Source organism: Aegilops tauschii, chromosome 1, assembly GCF_002575655.3.
Source record: "Aegilops tauschii subsp. strangulata cultivar AL8/78 chromosome 1, Aet v6.0, whole genome shotgun sequence".
NCBI classification, from domain to species: Eukaryota; Viridiplantae; Streptophyta; class Magnoliopsida; order Poales; family Poaceae; genus Aegilops; species Aegilops tauschii.
Window position 1 is genome coordinate 109,732,616 of NC_053035.3, and position 13,276 is coordinate 109,745,891.

Genomic DNA, 13,276 nt, shown 5'->3' on the forward strand with positions numbered 1-13,276 from the left:
TGATTAGATCGATCAGAAATAATAGCTTGCGTTATTTTAGTACAAACTATAGGATAGATTGATTGAAAAGAATAGCTTTGAAGTGGTTTTGTACCCTACAAACAATTTCTATCTTTTGTTCTCCGCTAATAGGAACTCTAGAGTGATTCTTTATTGCACTTTGAGGGATAATCATATGATCCAACTATGTTAGCACTGTTGAGAGGTTGCACTAGTGAAAGCACAGACCCTAGGCCTTGTTTTCAAGCATTGCAATACCGTTTTTGTGCTCATTTACTATTTGCTACCTTGTTGTTTTTATTTATTCAGATTTAAAAATATATTTATACCATCAATATTACACTTTTATCACCATCTCTTCGCCGAACTAGTGCACCTATACAATTTACCATTGTATTGGGTGTGTTGGGGACACAAGAGATTTCTTGTATTTGGTTGCAGGGTCGTTTGAGAGAGACCATCTTCATCCTACGCCTCCCATGGATTGATAAACCTTAGGTCATCCACTTGAGGGAAAATTGCTACTGTCCTACAAAACTCTGCGCTTGGAGGCCCAACACATGTCTACATGAATAAAGTTGCATAGTAGACATCAAGCTCTTTTCTGGCGCCGTTGCCGGGGAGGTGAGTGCTTGAAGGTATATCTTTAGATCTTGCAATTGAATCTTTTAGTTTCTTGTTTCATCACTAGTTTGGTGTATAAAAGAAAACTACAAAAAAATGGAATTTAGGTTGCATCATATTATTGATCCTCTTTATAATATCTTTCTTGAAAACGATGCATCGGAAAATTGTGCTCAATTGTTAGAAGAAGAAGTCAATAAAATGCTTGGCACAAAATATTTGGATGATTAGCATGATTGCAATGTTATTAGTATGAATTATTTGAATATCCAAAATGCTAATGATGATTGCACAAGTCATGACAAAAATGTTTCTTATAAGCATGTCACTTTTTGTGGAGTGAATTGGGAGTGCCTTTGCACACCAAAAAGGGGAGATATATTTTGTAAGAAGCATACATATTTAGAAACAAAAATGTTGCAAGAGAGGTTAGATGATTGTGCTGAAAGATGTAGTTTTTTGGCCATCCTTGTGAACTTTGCATCTCTTTATGATGGTAATTTAAATCTTCAATGCAGATTCTTTCATGATCAAATAGTGTCCAAAAATTATGATAACTTGATTACCCTTGAGCATCATAAAGAGCTTAGTCTTCTTTTGGGGTATGAAGAAATGAAATGTATAACTAAGGATTTTCCAAATCCTAAGAGATTTCTTGATTTTGATCTAGAAGAAATTTATATGTTTTGTGCGGTAAATTGCATTGAGAATCCTTATATTGCCAACTACCTAAAGACAAGAAAACAAATGGAATATGAAGAGACTACTAATGAAAGGGGAAGTATTTCCCAATACCTTCCTAGTGTTTCTTATGATGAATCAGGTAACATGGAGGAACTTCCTATCCAATCAATCTCTTCAACAAGGAGCTCGAAAAAATTAATTGAACCCATACATGATGTGGTGAAGAAGATGAAAAGAAGAAAGAAGAGAGGTAAAAAGGTATCTCTCCCAAATAATGTTGCTCCTATTATTGTTGTACCTCATGAAAATGAATCAAAAATAATTGTGGAAGATGATGTACTTGATGATGATATTGCTTCTATGTCTTACGGCACAATGACCGAGAGCACTTTTGATGATGATTTTACTATGCCTATTGCTTGTTTTGATGATTATGATTGGGAATATAATGATACTTCTTATAATCTTGGAAATCTTTTTGGAACCAACTTGGGAAATTATGATGATAGCAATTGTTATACCGTTGGTGCTATTCATACTATTAATGATGAGAGTGATTATGCTTATGATATGCCAAGCCACAAGCTTGGGGATGCTTTGTTTGATGATAATGACATGTTTGAGAATTTATTTGCTGCAATTAATGTTTGTCCCAAGCTTGGGGAGGCTATGCTTAATGAAGATGATCTTTTTAGTTCACTTACTTTGAATGATCAAATTTGCTATGATGATTGCATGCCTCCTACTTATGATGATTATTGTGATGATACTTATGTGATTAAAAGTTGTGATAATTATTGTCATGATTTTGATTATACCTTTGCTGAACATTACTCTTTTAATGTGGGAACAATTTATAGTATTCGAGCTTCCTATGATACTCCCACTATTATGAATGAGAATAGAATTGCTTATATGGAGAGTAATAAATTTTCTATGCTTGTGGATCATGAAAAGAATGTTTAATGTGATGGTTATATTGATGAATCTATTCATGATGCTGATGAAAATTATTATGAGAGAGGAACTTATGCTTCATGATGCTCTTGTTATGTTTCAATTCTTATCTTTTATGCGAGCATCATTGAAATCATCATGCCTAGCTTAAAAGGCATTAAAGAAAAGCGCTTGTTGGGAGACAACCCAACACTTTTACCTACTGTTTTTGTGTGTTCACATGATTATTCTACTGTATTGATCATGTTTTATTGCTTTGTTTCAATAAAGTGCCAAGTAAAGCCTTTGGGATCATGTTGGGTGATAGTTGAGTTGATCTTGCTGAAAAACAGAAACTTATGCGCTCACAAAAAAAAATCTAGTTTATAACAGAAGAGTGATTTTGAGTTGATTCTTTTTGCAGAAGATTAACATACAAATTTCTCACGTATTCTAAAATTTTCAGAGTTTTTGGAATAGCAGAAGTATGGTTATTCTACAGATCATTACAGACTGTTCTGTTTTTGACAGATTCTGTTTTCAATGCATAGTTTGCTTGCTTTCTAGTTTCTATGGCTTATATTGTTCAATATAAATTGTGGAAATAATATGCCAAAGTAGGCATTGTGTGAGAACAATTATGAATCTTGTCTTTGACAGTACCAAAGTGAAATGGTTTGCTCTTTACCATACTAACCTATCTCACAAAGTTCCGTCAAGTTTTGTGTGATTGAAGTTTTCAAGTTTTGGGTGAGATATCGATATGAGGAGAATAAGGAGTGACAAGACCCTATGCTTGGGGATGCAGAAGGCACCCCCAAGGTAATATTCAAGGAAGATCCAAGCAACTAAGCTTGGGGATGCCCCGGAAGGCATCCCCTCTTTCGTCTCCAACAGTATCGTTAACCTCACTTGGAGCTATGTATTCATTCGTCACATGGTATGTGTTTTACTTGGAGCATCAATTTATTTTTTTATTATTTGCTTGATGTGATATAAAATATTGTTTTGCATCTTTTATTTCAATAAAAATGTCAAGGATAGCCTTTACCACGCTTATTTTACAAGTCTACATGTTGCTGTTTGAAAACAGAAAGTTTACCGCTGTTGCAAAAATTCCCTAGAAAAGTCAGAATGTGATAAAATGTTGTAACTTTTTGCATATTAAGCTCTGATAAATTTTCTACAGTGTGGTAAAATTTTCATAATTTTTGGAGTTAGGGAAGTTTGATGAATCTTGCATTCTTTACAGACTGTACTGTTTTGGCAGATTGCTGTTATGTTTGCATTGTTTGCATATGTTTGCTTGTTTAATGATTCTATTTGAGGATAGGAGTATTAAATATGCAGAGGCATTTAGTATGCGATGTTGAATAATAATTTTAGTGATTTGCTACAGTAGATAAATGATAAGGTTTTTGCATTAGTTTATACTAACTTATCTCACGAGTTCTTGTTGAGTTTTGTGTGGGTGAAGCTTTTGAGATTTAGGAAAACCGTGATATGAAAGGAATTAAGGAGACACAAAAGCTCAAGCTTGCGAATGCCCAAGGCATCCCAAGATAATATTTCAAGAATTCTCAAGCATCTAAGCTTGGGGATGCCCCAGTAGACATCCCACCTTTCTTCTTCAACAATTATCGGTTAGTATCGGTTGAACCTAAGTTTTTGCTTCTTCACATGATGTGTGCTATTCTTGGAATGTCATTTTGTTTTGTTTTTGCTTGCGGTTTTAATAAAATGTTTAGATCTATACGTTTTTGAATAAGAGAGAGCCCTCAAATAGCTACCTATTTGCTTAACTACTCGCATGATCTTCACTTATATCTTTTTGGAGTAGTTTGTCATTTACTCTTGTGCTTCACTTATATCCTATGAGTAAATTGTTGAATAAGTTGAATGTTATGAAGTTGAAATTATATCATGCCTAGTGATAGCTTCATGTTGGGTTTAGAAAATGAAATCTTTTGAGGCGTGACAATCACAATATTGGTCATACAAGCATGTGACGCCCCCGATTCAATCGTACACTAATCATACACGCAAACGTGTACGATCAAGATCAGGGACTCACGGGAAGATATCACAACACAACTCTAAAAATAAAATAAGTCATACAAGCATCATAATACAATCCAGGGGCCTCGAGGGCTCGAATACAAGTGCTCGATCATAGATGAGTCAGCGGAAGCAACAATATCTGAGTACAGACATAAGTAAATAAGTTGCCATAAGATGGCTAGCACAAACTGGGATACAGATCGAAAGGGGCGCAGGCCTCCTACCCGGGATCCTCCTAAACTACTCCCTGTCGGCGCCAGCGGCCTGCACGTAGTAGTAGGCACCTCCGGTGTAGTAGGAGTCGTTGTCGATGGTGGCGTCTGGCTCCTGGGCTCCAGCATCTGGTTGCGACAACCAGGTAGAAGGGAAAGGGGGAAAAGAGGGAGAAAAGCAACCGTGAGTACTCATCCAAAGTACTCGCAAGCAAGGATCTACACTACATATGCATGGGTATATGTGTAAAGGGGCCATATCGGTGGACTGGACTGCAGAATGCCGGAATAAGAGGGGGATAGCTAGTCCTGTCGAAGACTACGCTTCTGGCAGCCTCCATCTTGCAGCATGTATAAGAGAGTAGATGGTAAGTTCACCAAGTATCATCGTATAGCATAATCCTACCCGGCGATCCCCTCCTCGTCGCCCTGTTAGAGAGCGATCACCGGGTTATATCTGGCACTTGGAAGGGTGTGTTTTATTAAGTATCCAGTTCTAGTTTTCATAAGGTCAAGGTACAACTCCAAGTCGTCCTGTTACCGAAGATCACGACTATTCGAATAGATAAACTTCCCTGCAGGGGTGCACCACATAACCCAACACGCTCGATCCCATTTGGCCGGACACACTTTCCTGGGTCATGCCTGGCCTCAGAAGATCAACACGTCGTAGCCCCACCTAGGCACAACAGAGAGGTCAGCACGCCGGTCTAAATCCTATGGCGCAGGGGTCTGGGCCCATCTCCCATTGCACACCTGCACGTTGCGAGGGCGGCCGGAAGCAGACCTAGCCTAGAAGGCGTTCCAGTCCAATCCGGCGCGCGCCGCTCAGTCGCTGACGTCACGAAGGCTTCGGCTGATACCACGACGTCGAGTGCCCATAATTGTTCCCGCGTAGTTGGTTAGTGCGTATAGACCAAATGGCCAGACTCAGATCAAATACCAAGAACTCGTTAAGCGTGTTATTTTGAAGTAACCATGGATGCCGACCAGGGCCAGGCCCACCTCTCTCCTAGGTGGTCTCAACCTGCCCTGTCGCTCCGCCACAAAGTAACAGTCGGGGGCCGTTGGGAACCCAGGCCCACCTCTACCGGGATGGAGCCACCTGCCCCTTCAGCCCCCATCTCCGAACAGTATCATAAGTAATGTAACAGTATAAAGTATATAGCATATGCCCGTGATCACCTCCCGAAGTGATCACAGCCCAGTAGTATAGCATGGTAGACGGACAAGAGTGTAGGGCCATTGATGGAATACTAGCATCCTATTCTAAGCATTTAGGATTGCAGGTAAGGGTAACAACTGTAGCAACAATGACAGGCTATGCAGTAGAATAGGATTAACGGAAAGCAGTAACATGCTACACTACTCTAATGCAAGCAGTATAGAGAAGAATAGGCGATATCTGGTGATCAAGGGGGGGCTTGCCTGGTTGCTCTGGCAAGAAGGAGGGGTCGTCAACACCATAGTCGTACTGGGTAGCAGCGGCGTCGGTCTCGAGGTCTACCGGAGAAGAAAAGGGGGAAGAAACAGTAAATACGGAGCAAACAAAGCATCACAAAACATAATGAGGCAATACGCGGTGCTAGGTACGCCCTAGCGTGGTACTAGGCGATGCCGGCGAAGGGGGGAAACATCCGGGAAAGTATTCCCGGTGTTTCACGTTTTTGGACAGATGAACCGGAGGGGGAAAGTTGCGAGTTTTCTATGCTAGGGATGTGTGACAGACGAACGGGCTACGTATCCGGATTCGTCTCGTCGTTCTGAGCAACTTTCATGTACAAAGTTTTTTCATCCGAGCTACCGATTATTTTATATCTTTTTTCAAAGTTTCTAAAAGATTTTCTAATTTCTGGATTTAGTTTAATTCGAAATTAAGTTAGTATTTAAATGCTATGGGTACACAGAAAGTGTACCCAGAAGTGTGCACCTGAGGCCGACAGGTGGGGACAGTTGACTAAGTCATCTGCCCAGTCAGTAGAAGCTGACAGGTGGGGCAGGGGGGTGCTGACTCAGCGGTCAATAGGTCAACATTGACCAGTCAAACTGGCAGGTGGGGACCACCCGTCAGTGACACATGTATTTAGCAGGTATTTATTTTAAATTTTCTCTAATTAGTTGGCCGGGCCCACATGTCATACTCCAGTTTATTAATACATTTGTTTTGAAAGCAGGGTTAGTTTAGCGGGTGGGCCCCTGACGTCAGTGAATGTTTAAGGCAGATTAGTGACTAACGACAGCCACATCACTGTATTAGCACCGGCGACGAGCTGCAGAACGGTAGCGGCATAGGAGCTCGCTGGAAACGGCGTACGAGGAGCCGTTCGCGGCGCGGATGGTTCCATTCGAACACCTACGCGACGGCGTATCACATGGTGGTGGTGGCACAGCCGGGGGTGGTCGGTGTCGACCGATATGACGGCGGCCGACGGCAACAGAAGGCGGGCGAGACAGGAAGCAGTGGGCCAAGGTATGCGCGCGTGAGCGAGGCCCAACGTGGCTGAGTGCGTGCGCGCGAGGCAGGACGCGGGGTAGTGGCCGGGCGCGGATGCGGAGCAGCAGCGGTCAGTGCGGGAGTGAGGCAAGCGGCGCTGCCGTGCGGGGTGGCGTGGCCAGGGAAGGCGGGCGCGCGGCGCAGTCTTCGCGGGGGCGAGGTAGCGGAGAGGGGAAGAGGTGGCCGAGGGCCTCACCGCGGGCCGTAGGGGAATGGCAGCGATTGTCGGGGAGGAAGACGGGGACGACGTGCGACGGGGCGGCGCCGGTGCGGTGGCTCCAGAGACGGCGAGCGGTGATGGGGCGCAGCGTGGCTTGGGGAGGCTGTCGAGGAGGAGGTCAAGGAGGTCCGGCGTGGGGAGGAGACGGGGAGGCGACGACGGAGACGAGCGACGCCGGCGACGGGGCGTCAAGGCGATGGGGGAGTCCGGCGATGGGGTCGGGGCACTGGCGTCGTGGGAGGGGCTGAGCGGATTCGTCCCCGATCCAGATCGGATCGGGAGGGGGAGAGGAGAGATGTGGGGAGTGGGGGGGGGAAGTGTGAGGTCGTGGGGGGTTAGGGTTTCCCCCTGGTGGGGATAGGGTGGGGGGTTGGGCCGGTTGGTGGGCTGGCCGGCTGGGCCGTCTGGCCCAGTTGGCCAGGGGGGTTCTTTTCTTTTATTTTTGCTTTCTGTTTGTTCCTTTTCCTTTTATTTATATTAACTTTTCTGTTATAGTTTTGTTTCCTATTATTTTAGTTTTAGTAAAATATACACTTAGTATCTAAATTAGTATTTCAACTTAGTCCATAGTCAAAAAGTCTAGTCCTCAAATAAATTAGTTTGACATTTTACTAATTATAAAAGGTATTTAAATATTTGTTTTGTTGTTGTTTTATTCATCTCATAGTACTTAAATATTTTATAAAGGTGTGGTTTCTCCACCATAATTATCTATGCAATATTTGGTTCAGTCCGAACATTTTAGTTTTAATTTTTGAAAACCTTTACCATTTGACTTGATTTTTGAATTTGAATTTGAATCGATGCCGAATCAACGCGGGTTTATCAACAGTAACTGAGGTGACGTGGCATCATTAGCGTGGGATTACTGTATCTTAATTATCCGGGCATCACAATTCTCCTCCACTACAAGAAATCTCGTCTCGAGATTTAAGAGGTAGAGTAAGGGGAAAGATGTGGCTACGAAATTCTATCGAGTCTTCTCGGTCTTGGTTGCTCTTCTCGAAGAGGTCGATCCATTACATTGATGTCTTCATTCCACTACTTCAGGTCATCATTATGAAGTCGTCATCCTTTCTTCGGGGGTTCCTTCGTACTTACGAATAAGTAAGGGGTAGCTCGGCTACGACAGAATGCTTAGGAGGGAAACAATCTGGGGTTAACCCATGAATGAGCATAAGATTATCTCTCAAGTTGAACATATAAAATACATCGAGAGTAAGGTACGAAGGTACAATAAGAGGTTCCAAGCAGATAGATAGTTGCTCGAAGTCTGAACCAGAGTGAGAAAGGGGTTTCAGAGCAGCGAGAGTAAGTATTGCGTCTGATACCAGAATAGATCACTTGGCATGTGGCCCATGAATTACATAAGAAGTCAAGCACGAGGAATAACTTTGACAACAGGGTGTACATGAGAGTCAGGTTTCGATCCTGGGACCTGGGGTTACGGGCCCACCATGCGGGTTAAAATTAGAAAAGGCGCTAACTTCTTGCACGGTCAGGATGGCAATGTATGTCAGAGGCTAGCCCGTCAGCCATGTTGGCAACAATCGTTGGTACTAAGGGCGAGGGACGAAGAAAACCATTTTCCTGCTCGTTGAACGAGGCGGACCAATAGGCAAAGTTCTCGTCCATCGGTGGTTACCGGAATGTCATCAACAAAAGTAACAGGGTCTTACTGACAGAGTGGTACAACGAGGTGTTTATATAAGCAAGGAAATATTATTGCTTATATAATATAGATCACAAGAAGGTTTAAACAAACCAATGGAAACGAAAAGTGATTATCAGGTTTAAACAGAACAATGGAAAGGAAAATGTGTATACACACATATCTCAGGGGTATATCCTTCCCAAGGACAAGCAGAGCATGATATCCTTGGCAGGATATAATGTAGAAAACTCTTTAGGAAAGGGGAGAGAAATTTCATGACATTACCCATGCAACGGTGTTTGGATAATTGAGCAAGTAACATTTAGCATTGGGCTTCAAATGTTCTTGTTGAAAATCGGAGCACCACAGACATGCTTCGAGATAGCATTGACAAGGTCTTCAAGCAAAGGTCAGACTTTGGATACACAAAGGATCCATCAGGATAAACTTATTAAACAAGGCATTCAATTTCCTCACGGAAAAAATGGTTAACCTTGTTAAGAAGGAAACTATAACAAAAGGTCCTCTGGCTAGGGGTGCTAAGCAAAGACACCACCTTACCAGGTTATGTAGAGACCAATGTTATAACTCTTGGAAATATGTCCCAACCATCATATCTGACCGAGATTCAGATCTGATTGGTCTCAGGATACCTCAGACATCAGGATGCCTGAGAAGAAAAGGTGCAACACAATTTGACGAGATGACATTGTGAGATTCTCGGAAATGATCTAGGGAAGCGAGTTCTGAAACAAGAGTTTGTCATTAAACCAAGGAGAGGATGAGGAGGTGGCTGATGGACTCAGCGACCATTCATTGAGATTTCCAAAAAGATGGATTTCCACAATTATGAGAACAAGGAGATAAGATTTGTCAGATCAAGTGATATAATGAGGTATGCTCGAGGAAAACATACACAATTAAACATTGGTTGAAAGGTGCGCCCGAAATATGGGTTGGGTTGCATGACCAATGTTAGAATGGTGATTCAATAATCAATAGTCTAAGAATGAATGGCCGACCATTGACTTCAAAGCAATAGGGTTGCTAGAAGGGCAGAATCTAAACAGCACTGTTCACTTGTTGGTACCCCGGTTCGAATCAACACGAGGACCAAGAAAGAATGGTGATGGTGAGAAGTATCACTGTACCAAGAATTCTTAAGAGGTGGAGTAATCCTCACGACATTCTTGACATAAAAGATGGTAATACTCCAAGGTAAGGAAGAACAATTGCTGTATAGCATGGATCTCAAGGTATAACACGAAACACCAACAAGTTTGTGTTGAACGGAAGGCAATAAAGTGGTCGATGATAATACAAATCATCGACTTCATGAATTCAATTGATATCCTGGAAGAGCTCAAAATGTTGATGATGATCACGACACAATTGTCGAGAGATTTCACGAAGAAGCAATCAAACAGCGACGACATCAAGAAAAAAAACAATGGTGAAGCGAAGGGTCATCGGAACCACTGATACGACACACACTTGGAATCAAGCTTGATGTTTAAGGCGGAATGATAAGACGAGGAAGATCGACATAAGCTTGGCTCATCGTCAAAAGTTGTGCTCCGGGAATAAGGACTAGGTAGCACAATTAAAATTTAGCATGATAATGATATAGCCGATCAGGATTGGGATGACTTGAAGGATTATTAAACTCGTAAGCAATGAAAATTACTTAGAGTTATTGAATCAGATTGCGGAATCGGTTCACTTACCGGTGTTCTTGAGCGACTAACTCAGAACCCATGAAAAATTGGAATCAGTGAGAAATAATAGCTGATGGAGACTCATAAGATGCAACACAGTTCTTAGATATTCTCGAGATACCAGAGGGTAAAACTCGACGGTAGATCAAGGTAGAGGTTGGACTGGTGTATTGACTTGCAAAAGACAAGTGTTTTAACTTGTCCGAGAAATGGGATCAACGAGAAAATATGGCCGGAACCACGATTGCATAGGATCAGTTCATAGATACCAGATGATATTATATCAACGAAATAGTTATTATTACAAGAAGCTTCTATGGTAGGATCTACATCGTGTCCATGGGCATGAACACAAAGTTCAAGGTCGACTCCCACTTCTTCAATGTATAACCTTCCATTCACCTCTCACTTTCGAAGAAGTTGTGGTGTTGAAATTTTATCTAGAAAAACACCAGAAGAGTATGACTCGTGAAAACTTTCGAGTTCACACATATTAGGCATAGGTTCAACCCGTCAGGGTATCGTGGAAACATATACCACAAGCTTCAATAGTAAATAACACAAGCTCGATAGTAGAGCATGGTTGACAAAAACAGAGGATACAATTTACCTAAGGCATTAGGTATCAGGGAAAGAACTTCTCGAGGTTTTTGTATACGAAGGACGATGTCGGATGATATTTCAACAAATGATCCGACGGTCCATAGTGGAGCTGATGTGAGCATCGGCACACAACCAGAGGAAGAAACAATGCGAAGGCATTAGATTATAGAACCAAATGACTAATTCAAAGTTTAATTGCCATGGAATTATGATTTCCAAATCAAGGGATCAGAAGCAAACGCTCTAATTTAGGATGGATAAGCTGAGCCGGCTTAGGGGTACAATCGACGGCAATTTGATTGGTCGAGAACTAGCTCCAGTTAAAAATGACGGCTGAGCCGGAAAGATAATTTATAAGGATCAACTAATGATTGCGGACATTCGCAACATATTGAATCAAGGAACTCAAAATGATAATGACAAAGGATGACAATTAGATTACCAGACTTATGGTAAACCATATTGCAAGCAAGAATTTGAAGAGCAATAGGCTGTTGGGGATTTTTAGAAAATCGAATGGCATTTCAAAAACATTTGTGAAATACAGGAATCAACTGTGGATGAACGGATACTCGATAAGTGTGAGGAATTATCCGTAGGGGTATTCAAATGGTGAAGAACTGCAAGGCAGTAAACTCAGAGAATTCTCGGGACAACAGAGAGTATTTCGGGGCATCTTGTAATAACAAGATCAACGGGGAATGATTGTATGAATGGCAAGTGTATGCAGTTTTCATAGGGGTTGACGGTGGAAGGAAATCGCAAATGCGATGGCACAAAGACTCGAGAGCACATCGTAGAGTATCTTCGGAATCTTCTGGTGCAGCAGGCGGTTATCGGTAACAAGGGGCTCTCCGGGTGGAAGTGATCATGGGATCCTAATGTTCGAGTTAGCAAAATTCATTTAACCCGAATAGAAGAGAGATTAGAGTCCCAGAGTATAGAGGAGGAGTAAAAGATCCTAATACCACCCAATGGCGACGTGGGCCCATAAGGCACACAACCATGTTAGTAAAAACAATTTTCATCGACTAGACTCGACTTCGGCCAAGGAGTGTGGAAGGGGGATTCCTACAGGCAGTCGGCTCTGATACCAACTTGTGACGCCCCCGATTCAATCGTACACTAATCATACACGCAAACGTGTACGATCAAGATCAGGGACTCATGGGAAGATATCACAACACAACTCTAAAAATAAATAAGTCATACAAGCATCATAATACAAGCCAGGGGCCTCGAGGGCTCGAATGCAAGTGCTCGATCATAGATGAGTCAGCGGAAGCAACAATATCTGAGTACAGACATAAGTAAACAAGTTGCCTTAAGATGGCTAGCACAAACTGGGATACAGATCGAAAGAGGCGCATGCCTCCTGCCTAGGATCCTCCTAAACTACTCCCGGTCGCCGTCAGCGGCCTGCACGTAGTAGTAGGCACCTCCGGTGTAGTAGGAGTCGTCGTCGATGGTGGCGTCTGGCTCCTGGGCTCCAGCATCTGGTTGCGACAACCAGGTAGAAGGGAAAGGGGGAAAAGAGGGAGAAAAGCAACCGTGAGTACTCATCCAAAGTACTCGCAAGCAAGGATCTACACTACATATGCATGGGTATATGTGTAAAGGGGCCATATCGGTGGACTGGACTGCAGAATGCCGGAATAAGAGGGGGATAGCTAGTCCTGTCAAAGACTACGCTTCTGGCAGCCTCCATCTTGCAGCATGTATAAGAGAGTAGATGGTAAGTTCACCAAGTATCATCGTATAGCATAATCCTACCCGGCGATCCCCTCCTCGTCGCCCTGTTAGAGAGCGATCATCGGGTTATATCTGGCACTTGGAAGGGTGTGTTTTATTAAGTATCCAGTTCTAGTTGTCATAAGGTCAAGGTACAACTCCAAGTCGTCCTGTTACCGAAGATCACGGCTATTCGAATAGATAAACTTCCCTGCAGGGGTGCACCACATAACCCAACACGCTCGATCCCATTTGGCCGGACACACTTTCCTGGGTCATGCCCGGCCTCGGAAGATCAACATGTCGCAGCCCCACCTAGGCACAACAGAGAGGTCAGCA